Source organism: Pleurodeles waltl, chromosome 5, assembly GCF_031143425.1.
Source record: "Pleurodeles waltl isolate 20211129_DDA chromosome 5, aPleWal1.hap1.20221129, whole genome shotgun sequence".
Taxonomy (NCBI): Eukaryota; Metazoa; Chordata; class Amphibia; order Caudata; family Salamandridae; genus Pleurodeles; species Pleurodeles waltl.
Genome location: NC_090444.1, coordinates 592,084,989 through 592,098,627, shown reverse-complemented (window position 1 = coordinate 592,098,627; position 13,639 = coordinate 592,084,989). Strand labels below are relative to the sequence as shown.

Below are 13,639 nucleotides of genomic sequence, written 5' to 3'. Positions count from 1 at the left end.
ACTACAGGCAAAGAGCATTGTGACATCACACTTCCTGGGGAACGTTGATGGAAAAGGTGAGTCAGCTGCACAGTAGGCTAGGTGATGGCTTGTGGGAGTGGGATGGGGTTGTGGTGGGTTCCAGGGCAGAGAGAGCATATGAAAAGGTGTCTTAATTTTCACCTGTATTTGAATAATAAACGTTTTAGTGTTGTACTGGCCTGCTTACTAAGGAATCCTCAGGCTCAGCCCCTTACAGCTCTGGAAACGATGATGTTGAACCAGACTCTGTAAGAAACTAATGCTTATTCAAAATGTTTCTTTGCTGCTGGGTCTGCTTGGTCTGGCACTTGTGTCCTTTTCTCTCCTAGGGTCCTTGGTGTAAGTTACGAAAACCTGACAGAACGTAATTTCAGGGGGGCAGGTAAGTTCACTTGCAGCTTCAGTGTGCGTTGTAAATGTGGTTACATATTGTGATAGAATGACGTTTTAAAACACAGACACACACACACGCGAGGGCGCGCATTCTCTAGCACTCTCTGAAGGAGAAGGGGGAAAGTGCTCTTATATGGGGCCAGTGGCGCAATGGATAACGCTTCTGACTATGGATCAGAAGATTGTAGGTTCGACTCCTATCTGGCTCGGAAGGGTTGCCGGTCCCTTTTTTCATGTAATTGCACTTGAGTTCTTAATTATCTCAGTCTTCTTGTAGGATTAACATTCCGGTGCGGGATGTATCCAACAATCGTTCTGTGGTAAGGAGGCTGTGATAGCAACTGTGGCTAGTAGAAAGTTTAATGATTGTCCTGGATTCTATGAGCCTGACCTTTGAATGTTTCCCAAGCCTAAGCTTTTTGAACAAGGGAGGAAAACTTCACAACATTTGTTTTCTGGAGTGAAAATAGTTTTACTTCAAGGGTCAAGATGCGGGTCGCAGGGGTCTAAAAAATTGGTTGTGCAGGATTTTTAGGAACAACTGTTCAAGACACCCACCTTTTAGAACTCTCTTGAAAATTATAGAAAGAAGCCCCATGTGAAAAGGCTCCTGGTGAAAGAGATAACATGCCTTCTTTTGGATCTGAAGACTGCAGGTTTGAACCCTATGTAGACCTTGCACTTTTTCATCTATTGTGATTTTTTAATCAGTAGGCTGCAGTTTAATGCTCATCAGTAATACTACTCTTGGGCACAGGCAGATGTCATTCGATTGATGGCAGCCTCAATAACAAAGCAGGGGACGGCGGGCACACAATTATATGCACAATGAGGCAATGTCTTTGATTTGGTGGAAGAGAATTAGAATGCCTAGGTAGGGGGCGAAAAGTTACACTGCCTATGATGGCAAACATTCTTAAAAAGAGCCTGCTTGCAGATGAAAGGAACATTTACCTCCAAAGATTCAATATAGTAAACAGCTCTCAAGGAAATACTACTGATTGGTGGAAGAGAAAGATTGTGGAGCAACTACTCCCCGAACCATAGGCATTTCTGAGAGAAATGGGGGGAATGATTTCAAATGTTGCCCAGACGTGGGTCTTGAAAAGTCCATCATAACCTCCCAGTAAAACTGAATTTTGAAACAGCCAAGCGTTCACCCTCAAGGGGTGCGCGGGTCTGGGATTTCAACAGGGGTCCTTGATCCTTCAAACAAGGTATAAAGGTTGTTAACACATATGTGTGCCAGAGTGTGTAGTGTGTTTGAGTTAGCACTTGATAGATGGCCCTTTTAATTTTGTGAGAATCATAATGCACTGAGCCAGTTCCTTGTTATCCATGGGCCAACACCTGACACACCCAGATGGAACCCAAGGCGGGGAGAGAGGTGGATTAGAGCAGCTTCAAGAGCATTGTGCTCTTTCTGCCTTCTGCCCCTCTCATCCCCGATCGGCCACGATCGGCCAAAACCTCTCTAAAAGGGTGCAGGGTGAACATTTCTTGGACCTCAGAAACTGAGGGAGGCCGGCCCAATGGGTCCTCAATGGACCGATAGAACCCAGTGCCTCACCTGGCCTGGTATTTCCAGCTTCACCAAGCAATCTGGTGGCAAGGCTTACTTTAGCAGTCCTGCTGAAAAGGGGGTCCCCATATGGCCCAGAGGCCCTCATTTGCATAGGCCCTGCCCTTCTCTCTGCTCTGCCCAGCTTCCCACAAAGCAATGCGTCACTGGCAACAGTATAGAGTTGGGGGACGGGGTAAAGGATAATGACAGGGAGGCTGGAAAATAGAAAGAAAGGTCACTGAAGTGCTGAAGTCTTCCTTGCTAAATGCAGCTGGGCACTGGCATTGGCCTGCAGGAGCGGTTAACACCTTAAGAATGTTGAGGGGCGGCCAATTCAAAAATACAAATGGGAAGGAAGGCACTGGAAGTTGCTTTATTATTACTAGAAGACTTGCAAACAAAGGACCTTTCTCTCTCGAAAGCTGTTAAAAATATGGAACGGCTCACGAATTTGAGTGTCATCCTTGCGCAGGGGCCATGCTAATCTTCTCTGTATCGTTCCAATTTTAGTATATGTGCCGCCGAAGCAAGCACACTTCATGGGTGAGCCTTCAATGTATATACACTCCCTGAATCTGCAGTCTTCAGACGTAGGGTGGCCTGAAAGCGCTGATTGGATGGTCCAGTAAGCATTCAATTCTGAGACACATGGCAATAAGGCATGAGGCCTAACAATCCACTTCTATTCCCTATATTTGTGGTCCAAATCTTCACACATTGTAAGCATCTTCATTACGCCAGGTTGCAAAGGCTCATGGTCCAGACTACAGGCAAAGAGCATTGTGACATCACACTTCCTGGGGAACGTTGATGGAAAAGGTGAGTCAGCTGCACAGTAGGCTAGGTGATGGCTTGTGGGAGTGGGATGGTGTTGTGGTGGGTTCCAGGGCAGAGAGAGCATATGAAAAGGTGTCTTAATTTTCACCTGTATTTGAATAATAAACGCTTTAGTGTTGTACTGGCCTGCTTACTAAGGAATCCTCAGGCTCAGCCCCTTACAGCTCTGGAAACGATGATGTTGAACCAGACTCTGTAAGAAACTAATGCTTATTCAAAATGTTTCTTTGCTGCTGGGTCTGCTTGGTCTGGCACTTGTGTCCTTTTCTCTCCTAGGGTCCTTGGTGTAAGTTACGAAAACCTGACAGAACGTAATTTCAGGGGGGCAGGTAAGTTCACTTGCAGCTTCAGTGTGCGTTGTAAATGTGGTTACATATTGTGATAGAATGACGTTTTAAAACACAGACACACACACACGCGAGGGCGCGCATTCTCTAGCACTCTCTGAAGGAGAAGGGGGAAAGTGCTTTTATATGGGGCCAGTGGCGCAATGGATAACGCTTCTGACTATGGATCTGAAGATTGTAGGTTCGACTCCTATCTGGCTCGGAAGGGTTGCCGGTCCCTTTTTTCATGTAATTGCACTTGAGTTCTTAATTATCTCAGTCTTCTTGTAGGATTAACATTCCGGTGCGGGATGTATCCAACAATCGTTCTGTGGTAAGGAGGCTGTGATAGCAACTGTGGCTAGTAGAAAGTTTAATGATTGTCCTGGATTCTATGAGCCTGACCTTTGAATGTTTCCCAAGCCTAAGCTTTTTGAACAAGGGAGGAAAACTTCACAACATTTGTTTTCTGGAGTGAAAATAGTTTTACTTCAAGGGTCAAGATGCGGGTCGCAGGGGTCTAAAAAATTGGTTGTGCAGGATTTTTAGGAACAACTGTTCAAGACACCCACCTTTTAGAACTCTCTTGAAAATTATAGAAAGAAGCCCCATGTGAAAAGGCTCCTGGTGAAAGAGATAACATGCCTTCTTTTGGATCTGAAGACTGCAGGTTTGAACCCTATGTAGACCTTGCACTTTTTCATCTATTGTGATTTTTTTATCAGTAGGCTGCAGTTTAATGCTCATCAGTAATACTACTCTTGGGCACAGGCAGATGTCATTCGATTGATGGCAGCCTCAATAACAAAGCAGGGGACGGCGGGCACACAATTATATGCACAATGAGGCAATGTCTTTGATTTGGTGGAAGAGAATTAGAATGCCTAAGTAGGGGGCGAAAAGTTACACTGCCTATGATGGCAAACATTCTTAAAAAGAGCCTGCTTGCAGATGAAAGGAACATTTACCTCCAAAGATTCAATATAGTAAACAGCTCTCAAGGAAATACTACTGATTGGTGGAAGAGAAAGATTGTGGAGCAACTACTCCCCGAACCATAGGCATTTCTGAGAGAAATGGGGGGAATGATTTCAAATGTTGCCCAGACGTGGGTCTTGAAAAGTCCATCATAATCCCCCAGTAAAACTGAATTTTGAAACAGCCAAGCGTTCACCCTCAAGGGGTGCGCGGGTCTGGGATTTCAACAGGGGTCCTTGATCCTTCAAACAAGGTATAAAGGTTGTTAACACAGATGTGTGCCAGAGTGTGTAGTGTGTTTGAGTTAGCACTTGATAGATGGCCCTTTTAATTTTGTGAGAATCATAATGCACTGAGCCAGTTCCTTGTTATCCATGGGCAAACACCTGACACACCCAGATGGAACCCAAGGCGGGGAGAGAGGTGGATTAGAGCAGCTTCAAGAGCATTGTGCTCTTTCTGCCTTCTGCCCCTCCCATCCCCGATCGGCCACGATCGGCCAAAACCTCTCTAAAAGGGTGCAGGGTGAACATTTCTTGGACCTCAGAAACTGAGGGAGGCCGGCCCAATGGGTCCTCAATGGACCGATAGAACCCAGTGCCTCACCTGGCCTGGTATTTCCAGCTTCACCAAGCAATCTGGTGGCAAGGCTTACTTTAGCAGTCCTGCTGAAAAGGGGGTCCCCATATGGCCCAGAGGCCCTCATTTGCATAGGCCCTGCCCTTCTCTCTGCTCTGCCCAGCTTCCCACAAAGCAATGCGTCACTGGCAACAGTATAGAGTTGGGGGACGGGGTAAAGGATAATGACAGGGAGGCTGGAAAATAGAAAGAAAGGTCACTGAAGTGCTGAAGTCTTCCTTGCTAAATGCAGCTGGGCACTGGCATTGGCCTGCAGGAGCGGTTAACACCTTAAGAATGTTGAGGGGCGGCCAATTCAAAAATACAAATGGGAAGGAAGGCACTGGAAGTTGCTTTATTATTACTAGAAGACTTGCAAACAAAGGACCTTTCTCTCTCGAAAGCTGTTAAAAATATGGAACGCTTCACGAATTTGCGTGTCATCCTTGCGCAGGGGCCATGCTAATCTTCTCTGTATCGTTCCAATTTTAGTATATGTGCCGCCGAAGCAAGCACACTTCATGGGTGAGCCTTCAATGTATATACACTCCCTGAATCTGCAGTCTTCAGACGTAGGGTGGCCTGAAAGCGCTGATTGGATGGTCCAGTAAGCATTCAATTCTGAGACACATGGCAATAAGGCATGAGGCCTAACAATCCACTTCTATTCCCTATATTTGTGGTCCAAATCTTCACACATTGTAAGCATCTTCATTACGCCAGGTTGCAAAGGCTCATGGTCCAGACTACAGGCAAAGAGCATTGTGACATCACACTTCCTGGGGAACGTTGATGGAAAAGGTGAGTCAGCTGCACAGTAGGCTAGGTGATGGCTTGTGGGAGTGGGATGGTGTTGTGGTGGGTTCCAGGGCAGAGAGAGCATATGAAAAGGTGTCTTAATTTTCACCTGTATTTGAATAATAAATGCTTTAGTGTTGTACTGGCCTGCTTACTAAGGAATCCTCAGGCTCAGCCCCTTACAGCTCTGGAAACGATGATGTTGAACCAGACTCTGTAAGAAACTAATGCTTATTCAAAATGTTTCTTTGCTGCTGGGTCTGCTTGGTCTGGCACTTGTGTCCTTTTCTCTCCTAGGGTCCTTGGTGTAAGTTACGAAAACCTGACAGAACGTAATTTCAGGGGGGCAGGTAAGTTCACTTGCAGCTTCAGTGTGCGTTGTAAATGTGGTTACATATTGTGATAGAATGACGTTTTAAAACACAGACACACACACACGCGAGGGCGCGCATTCTCTAGCACTCTCTGAAGGAGAAGGGGGAAAGTGCTCTTATATGGGGCCAGTGGCGCAATGGATAACGCTTCTGACTATGGATCAGAAGATTGTAGGTTCGACTCCTATCTGGCTCGGAAGGGTTGCCGGTCCCTTTTTTCATGTAATTGCACTTGAGTTCTTAATTATCTCAGTCTTCTTGTAGGATTAACATTCCGGTGCGGGATGTATCCAACAATCGTTCTGTGGTAAGGAGGCTGTGATAGCAACTGTGGCTAGTAGAAAGTTTAATGATTGTCCTGGATTCTATGAGCCTGACCTTTGAATGTTTCCCAAGCCTAAGCTTTTTGAACAAGGGAGGAAAACTTCACAACATTTGTTTTCTGGAGTGAAAATAGTTTTACTTCAAGGGTCAAGATGCGGGTCGCAGGGGTCTAAAAAATTGGTTGTGCAGGATTTTTAGGAACAACTGTTCAAGACACCCACCTTTTAGAACTCTCTTGAAAATTATAGAAATAAGCCCCATGTGAAAAGGCTCCTGGTGAAAGAGATAACATGCCTTCTTTTGGATCTGAAGACTGCAGGTTTGAACCCTATGTAGACCTTGCACTTTTTCATCTATTGTGATTTTTTAATCAGTAGGCTGCAGTTTAATGCTCATCAGTAATACTACTCTTGGGCACAGGCAGATGTCATTCGATTGATGGCAGCCTCAATAACAAAGCAGGGGACGGCGGGCACACAATTATATGCACAATGAGGCAATGTCTTTGATTTGGTGGAAGAGAATTAGAATGCCTAGGTAGGGGGCGAAAAGTTACACTGCCTATGATGGCAAACATTCTTAAAAAGAGCCTGCTTGCAGATGAAAGGAACATTTACCTCCAAAGATTCAATATAGTAAACAGCTCTCAAGGAAATACTACTGATTGGTGGAAGAGAAAGATTGTGGAGCAACTACTCCCCGAACCACAGGCATTTCTGAGAGAAATGGGGGGAATGATTTCAAATGTTGCCCAGACGTGGGTCTTGAAAAGTCCATCATAACCCCCCAGTAAAACTGAATTTTGAAACAGCCAAGCGTTCACCCTCAAGGGGTGCGCGGGTCTGGGATTTCAACAGGGGTCCTTGATCCTTCAAACAAGGTATAAAGGTTGTTAACACAGATGTGTGCCAGAGTGTGTAGTGTGTTTGAGTTAGCACTTGATAGATGGCCCTTTTAATTTTGTGAGAATCATAATGCACTGAGCCAGTTCCTTGTTATCCATGGGCCAACACCTGACACACCCAGATGGAACCCAAGGCGGGGAGAGAGGTGGATTAGAGCAGCTTCAAGAGCATTGTGCTCTTTCTGCCTTCTGCCCCTCTCATCCCCGATCGGCCACGATCGGCCAAAACCTCTCTAAAAGGGTGCAGGGTGAACATTTCTTGGACCTCAGAAACTGAGGGAGGCCGGCCCAATGGGTCCTCAATGGACCGATAGAACCCAGTGCCTCACCTGGCCTGGTATTTCCAGCTTCACCAAGCAATCTGGTGGCAAGGCTTACTTTAGCAGTCCTGCTGAAAAGGGGGTCCCCATATGGCCCAGAGGCCCTCATTTGCATAGGCCCTGCCCTTCTCTCTGCTCTGCCCAGCTTCCCACAAAGCAATGCGTCACTGGCAACAGTATAGAGTTGGGGGACGGGGTAAAGGATAATGACAGGGAGGCTGGAAAATAGAAAGAAAGGTCACTGAAGTGCTGAAGTCTTCCTTGCTAAATGCAGCTGGGCACTGGCATTGGCCTGCAGGAGCGGTTAACACCTTAAGAATGTTGAGGGGCGGCCAATTCAAAAATACAAATGGGAAGGAAGGCACTGGAAGTTGCTTTATTATTACTAGAAGACTTGCAAACAAAGGACCTTTCTCTCTCGAAAGCTGTTAAAAATATGGAACGCTTCACGAATTTGCGTGTCATCCTTGCGCAGGGGCCATGCTAATCTTCTCTGTATCGTTCCAATTTTAGTATATGTGCCGCCGAAGCAAGCACACTTCATGGGTGAGCCTTCAATGTATATACACTCCCTGAATCTGCAGTCTTCAGACGTAGGGTGGCCTGAAAGCGCTGATTGGATGGTCCAGTAAGCATTCAATTCTGAGACACATGGCAATAAGGCATGAGGCCTAACAATCCACTTCTATTCCCTATATTTGTGGTCCAAATCTTCACACATTGTAAGCATCTTCATTACGCCAGGTTGCAAAGGCTCATGGTCCAGACTACAGGCAAAGAGCATTGTGACATCACACTTCCTGGGGAACGTTGATGGAAAAGGTGAGTCAGCTGCACAGTAGGCTAGGTGATGGCTTGTGGGAGTGGGATGGTGTTGTGGTGGGTTCCAGGGCAGAGAGAGCATATGAAAAGGTGTCTTAATTTTCACCTGTATTTGAATAATAAACGCTTTAGTGTTGTACTGGCCTGCTTACTAAGGAATCCTCAGGCTCAGCCCCTTACAGCTCTGGAAACGATGATGTTGAACCAGACTCTGTAAGAAACTAATGCTTATTCAAAATGTTTCTTTGCTGCTGGGTCTGCTTGGTCTGGCACTTGTGTCCTTTTCTCTCCTAGGGTCCTTGGTGTAAGTTACGAAAACCTGACAGAACGTAATTTCAGGGGGGCAGGTAAGTTCACTTGCAGCTTCAGTGTGCGTTGTAAATGTGGTTACATATTGTGATAGAATGACGTTTTAAAACACAGACACACACACACGCGAGGGCGCGCATTCTCTAGCACTCTCTGAAGGAGAAGGGGGAAAGTGCTCTTATATGGGGCCAGTGGCGCAATGGATAACGCTTCTGACTATGAATCAGAAGATTGTAGGTTCGACTCCTATCTGGCTCGGAAGGGTTGCCGGTCCCTTTTTTCATGTAATTGCACTTGAGTTCTTAATTATCTCAGTCTTCTTGTAGGATTAACATTCCGGTGCGGGATGTATCCAACAATCGTTCCGTGGTAAGGAGGCTGTGATAGCAACTGTGGCTAGTAGAAAGTTTAATGATTGTCCTGGATTCTATGAGCCTGACCTTTGAATGTTTCCCAAGCCTAAGCTTTTTGAACAAGGGAGGAAAACTTCACAACATTTGTTTTCTGGAGTGAAAATAGTTTTACTTCAAGGGTCAAGATGCGGGTCGCAGGGGTCTAAAAAATTGGTTGTGCAGGATTTTTAGGAACAACTGTTCAAGACACCCACCTTTTAGAACTCTCTTGAAAATTATAGAAATAAGCCCCATGTGAAAAGGCTCCTGGTGAAAGAGATAACATGCCTTCTTTTGGATCTGAAGACTGCAGGTTTGAACCCTATGTAGACCTTGCACTTTTTCATCTATTGTGATTTTTTAATCAGTAGGCTGCAGTTTAATGCTCATCAGTAATACTACTCTTGGGCACAGGCAGATGTCATTCGATTGATGGCAGCCTCAATCACAAAGCAGGGGACGGCGGGCACACAATTATATGCACAATGAGGCAATGTCTTTGATTTGGTGGAAGAGAATTAGAATGCCTAGGTAGGGGGCGAAAAGTTACACTGCCTATGATGGCAAACATTCTTAAAAAGAGCCTGCTTGCAGATGAAAGGAACATTTACCTCCAAAGATTCAATATAGTAAACAGCTCTCAAGGAAATACTACTGATTGGTGGAAGAGAAAGATTGTGGAGCAACTACTCCCCGAACCATAGGCATTTCTGAGAGAAATGGGGGGAATGATTTCAAATGTTGCCCAGACGTGGGTCTTGAAAAGTCCATCATAACCCCCCAGTAAAACTGAATTTTGAAACAGCCAAGCGTTCACCCTCAAGGGGTGCGCGGGTCTGGGATTTCAACAGGGGTCCTTGATCCTTCAAACAAGGTATAAAGGTTGTTAACACAGATGTGTGCCAGAGTGTGTAGTGTGTTTGAGTTAGCACTTGATAGATGGCCCTTTTAATTTTGTGAGAATCATAATGCACTGAGCCAGTTCCTTGTTATCCATGGGCAAACACCTGACACACCCAGATGGAACCCAAGGCGGGGAGAGAGGTGGATTAGAGCAGCTTCAAGAGCATTGTGCTCTTTCTGCCTTCTGCCCCTCCCATCCCCGATCGGCCACGATCGGCCAAAACCTCTCTAAAAGGGTGCAGGGTGAACATTTCTTGGACCTCAGAAACTGAGGGAGGCCGGCCCAATGGGTCCTCAATGGACCGATAGAACCCAGTGCCTCACCTGGCCTGGTATTTCCAGCTTCACCAAGCAATCTGGTGGCAAGGCTTACTTTAGCAGTCCTGCTGAAAAGGGGGTCCCCATATGGCCCAGAGGCCCTCATTTGCATAGGCCCTGCCCTTCTCTCTGCTCTGCCCAGCTTCCCACAAAGCAATGCGTCACTGGCAACAGTATAGAGTTGGGGGACGGGGTAAAGGATAATGACAGGGAGGCTGGAAAATAGAAAGAAAGGTCACTGAAGTGCTGAAGTCTTCCTTGCTAAATGCAGCTGGGCACTGGCATTGGCCTGCAGGAGCGGTTAACACCTTAAGAATGTTGAGGGGCGGCCAATTCAAAAATACAAATGGGAAGGAAGGCACTGGAAGTTGCTTTATTATTACTAGAAGACTTGCAAACAAAGGACCTTTCTCTCTCGAAAGCTGTTAAAAATATGGAACGCTTCACGAATTTGCGTGTCATCCTTGCGCAGGGGCCATGCTAATCTTCTCTGTATCGTTCCAATTTTAGTATATGTGCCGCCGAAGCAAGCACACTTCATGGGTGAGCCTTCAATGTATATACACTCCCTGAATCTGCAGTCTTCAGACGTAGGGTGGCCTGAAAGCGCTGATTGGATGGTCCAGTAAGCATTCAATTCTGAGACACATGGCAATAAGGCATGAGGCCTAACAATCCACTTCTATTCCCTATATTTGTGGTCCAAATCTTCACACATTGTAAGCATCTTCATTACGCCAGGTTGCAAAGGCTCATGGTCCAGACTACAGGCAAAGAGCATTGTGACATCACACTTCCTGGGGAACGTTGATGGAAAAGGTGAGTCAGCTGCACAGTAGGCTAGGTGATGGCTTGTGGGAGTGGGATGGTGTTGTGGTGGGTTCCAGGGCAGAGAGAGCATATGAAAAGGTGTCTTAATTTTCACCTGTATTTGAATAATAAACGCTTTAGTGTTGTACTGGCCTGCTTACTAAGGAATCCTCAGGCTCAGCCCCTTACAGCTCTGGAAACGATGATGTTGAACCAGACTCTGTAAGAAACTAATGCTTATTCAAAATGTTTCTTTGCTGCTGGGTCTGCTTGGTCTGGCACTTGTGTCCTTTTCTCTCCTAGGGTCCTTGGTGTAAGTTACGAAAACCTGACAGAACGTAATTTCAGGGGGGCAGGTAAGTTCACTTGCAGCTTCAGTGTGCGTTGTAAATGTGGTTACATATTGTGATAGAATGACGTTTTAAAACACAGACACACACACACGCGAGGGCGCGCATTCTCTAGCACTCCCTGAAGGAGAAGGGGGAAAGTGCTCTTATATGGGGCCAGTGGCGCAATGGATAACGCTTCTGACTATGGATCAGAAGATTGTAGGTTCGACTCCTATCTGGCTCGGAAGGGTTGCCGGTCCCTTTTTTCATGTAATTGCACTTGAGTTCTTAATTATCTCAGTCTTCTTGTAGGATTAACATTCCGGTGCGGGATGTATCCAACAATCGTTCCGTGGTAAGGAGGCTGTGATAGCAACTGTGGCTAGTAGAAAGTTTAATGATTGTCCTGGATTCTATGAGCCTGACCTTTGAATGTTTCCCAAGCCTAAGCTTTTTGAACAAGGGAGGAAAACTTCACAACATTTGTTTTCTGGAGTGAAAATAGTTTTACTTCAAGGGTCAAGATGCGGGTCGCAGGGGTCTAAAAAATTGGTTGTGCAGGATTTTTAGGAACAACTGTTCAAGACACCCACCTTTTAGAACTCTCTTGAAAATTATAGAAAGAAGCCCCATGTGAAAAGGCTCCTGGTGAAAGAGATAACATGCCTTCTTTTGGATCTGAAGACTGCAGGTTTGAACCCTATGTAGACCTTGCACTTTTTCATCTATTGTGATTTTTTAATCAGTAGGCTGCAGTTTAATGCTCATCAGTAATACTACTCTTGGGCACAGGCAGATGTCATTCGATTGATGGCAGCCTCAATAACAAAGCAGGGGACGGCGGGCACACAATTATATGCACAATGAGGCAATGTCTTTGATTTGGTGGAAGAGAATTAGAATGCCTAGGTAGGGGGCGAAAAGTTACACTGCCTATGATGGCAAACATTCTTAAAAAGAGCCTGCTTGCAGATGAAAGGAACATTTACCTCCAAAGATTCAATATAGTAAACAGCTCTCAAGGAAATACTACTGATTGGTGGAAGAGAAAGATTGTGGAGCAACTACTCCCCGAACCATAGGCATTTCTGAGAGAAATGGGGGGAATGATTTCAAATGTTGCCCAGACGTGGGTCTTGAAAAGTCCATCATAACCCCCCAGTAAAACTGAATTTTGAAACAGCCAAGCGTTCACCCTCAAGGGGTGCGCGGGTCTGGGATTTCAACAGGGGTCCTTGATCCTTCAAACAAGGTATAAAGGTTGTTAACACAGATGTGTGCCAGAGTGTGTAGTGTGTTTGAGTTAGCACTTGATAGATGGCCCTTTTAATTTTGTGAGAATCATAATGCACTGAGCCAGTTCCTTGTTATCCATGGGCCAACACCTGACACACCCAGATGGAACCCAAGGCGGGGAGAGAGGTGGATTAGAGCAGCTTCAAGAGCATTGTGCTCTTTCTGCCTTCTGCCCCTCTCATCCCCGATCGGCCACGATCGGCCAAAACCTCTCTAAAAGGGTGCAGGGTGAACATTTCTTGGACCTCAGAAACTGAGGGAGGCCGGCCCAATGGGTCCTCAATGGACCGATAGAACCCAGTGCCTCACCTGGCCTGGTATTTCCAGCTTCACCAAGCAATCTGGTGGCAAGGCTTACTTTAGCAGTCCTGCTGAAAAGGGGGTCCCCATATGGCCCAGAGGCCCTCATTTGCATAGGCCCTGCCCTTCTCTCTGCTCTGCCCAGCTTCCCACAAAGCAATGCGTCACTGGCAACAGTATAGAGTTGGGGGACGGGGTAAAGGATAATGACAGGGAGGCTGGAAAATAGAAAGAAAGGTCACTGAAGTGCTGAAGTCTTCCTTGCTAAATGCAGCTGGGCACTGGCATTGGCCTGCAGGAGCGGTTAACACCTTAAGAATGTTGAGGGGCGGCCAATTCAAAAATACAAATGGGAAGGAAGGCACTGGAAGTTGCTTTATTATTACTAGAAGACTTGCAAACAAAGGACCTTTCTCTCTCGAAAGCTGTTAAAAATATGGAACGCTTCACGAATTTGCGTGTCATCCTTGCGCAGGGGCCATGCTAATCTTCTCTGTATCGTTCCAATTTTAGTATATGTGCCGGCGAAGCAAGCACACTTCATGGGTGAGCCTTCAATGTATATACACTCCCTGAATCTGCAGTCTTCAGACGTAGGGTGGCCTGAAAGCGCTGATTGGATGGTCCAGTAAGCATTCAATTCTGAGACACATGGCAATAAGGCATGAGGCCTAACAATCCACTTCTATTCCCTATATTT

At 46.0% G+C, this 13,639-nt stretch overlaps 10 non-coding genes across 10 annotated transcripts; 5 read left to right on the top strand and 5 right to left on the bottom strand.

The window, feature by feature from the left end:
* Nucleotides 1-550: 550 nt before the first annotated feature.
* On the top strand, nucleotides 551-623 carry TRNAH-AUG (transfer RNA histidin (anticodon AUG)). Its single transcript has one exon. It is a non-coding gene; the product is annotated as a tRNA-His (tRNA).
* Nucleotides 624-2,405: 1,782 nt separating this feature from the next.
* Nucleotides 2,406-2,512, bottom strand: LOC138297894 (U6 spliceosomal RNA). Its single transcript, XR_011204431.1, has one exon. It is a non-coding gene; the product is annotated as a U6 spliceosomal RNA (small nuclear RNA).
* Nucleotides 2,513-3,291: 779 nt separating this feature from the next.
* On the top strand, nucleotides 3,292-3,364 carry TRNAH-AUG (transfer RNA histidin (anticodon AUG)). The gene has a single exon. It is a non-coding gene; the product is annotated as a tRNA-His (tRNA).
* Nucleotides 3,365-5,146: 1,782 nt separating this feature from the next.
* LOC138297759 (U6 spliceosomal RNA) lies at nucleotides 5,147-5,253 on the bottom strand. The gene has a single exon (XR_011204300.1). It is a non-coding gene; the product is annotated as a U6 spliceosomal RNA (small nuclear RNA).
* Nucleotides 5,254-6,032: 779 nt separating this feature from the next.
* On the top strand, nucleotides 6,033-6,105 carry TRNAH-AUG (transfer RNA histidin (anticodon AUG)). The gene has a single exon. It is a non-coding gene; the product is annotated as a tRNA-His (tRNA).
* Nucleotides 6,106-7,887: 1,782 nt separating this feature from the next.
* LOC138297758 (U6 spliceosomal RNA) lies at nucleotides 7,888-7,994 on the bottom strand. The gene has a single exon (XR_011204299.1). It is a non-coding gene; the product is annotated as a U6 spliceosomal RNA (small nuclear RNA).
* A 779-nt stretch (nucleotides 7,995-8,773) lies between these two features.
* On the top strand, nucleotides 8,774-8,846 carry TRNAH-AUG (transfer RNA histidin (anticodon AUG)). Its single transcript has one exon. It is a non-coding gene; the product is annotated as a tRNA-His (tRNA).
* Nucleotides 8,847-10,628: 1,782 nt separating this feature from the next.
* Nucleotides 10,629-10,735, bottom strand: LOC138297756 (U6 spliceosomal RNA). Its single transcript, XR_011204297.1, has one exon. It is a non-coding gene; the product is annotated as a U6 spliceosomal RNA (small nuclear RNA).
* A 779-nt stretch (nucleotides 10,736-11,514) lies between these two features.
* On the top strand, nucleotides 11,515-11,587 carry TRNAH-AUG (transfer RNA histidin (anticodon AUG)). Its single transcript has one exon. It is a non-coding gene; the product is annotated as a tRNA-His (tRNA).
* Nucleotides 11,588-13,369: 1,782 nt separating this feature from the next.
* On the bottom strand, nucleotides 13,370-13,476 carry LOC138297859 (U6 spliceosomal RNA). Its single transcript, XR_011204397.1, has one exon. It is a non-coding gene; the product is annotated as a U6 spliceosomal RNA (small nuclear RNA).
* Nucleotides 13,477-13,639: the final 163 nt, after the last annotated feature.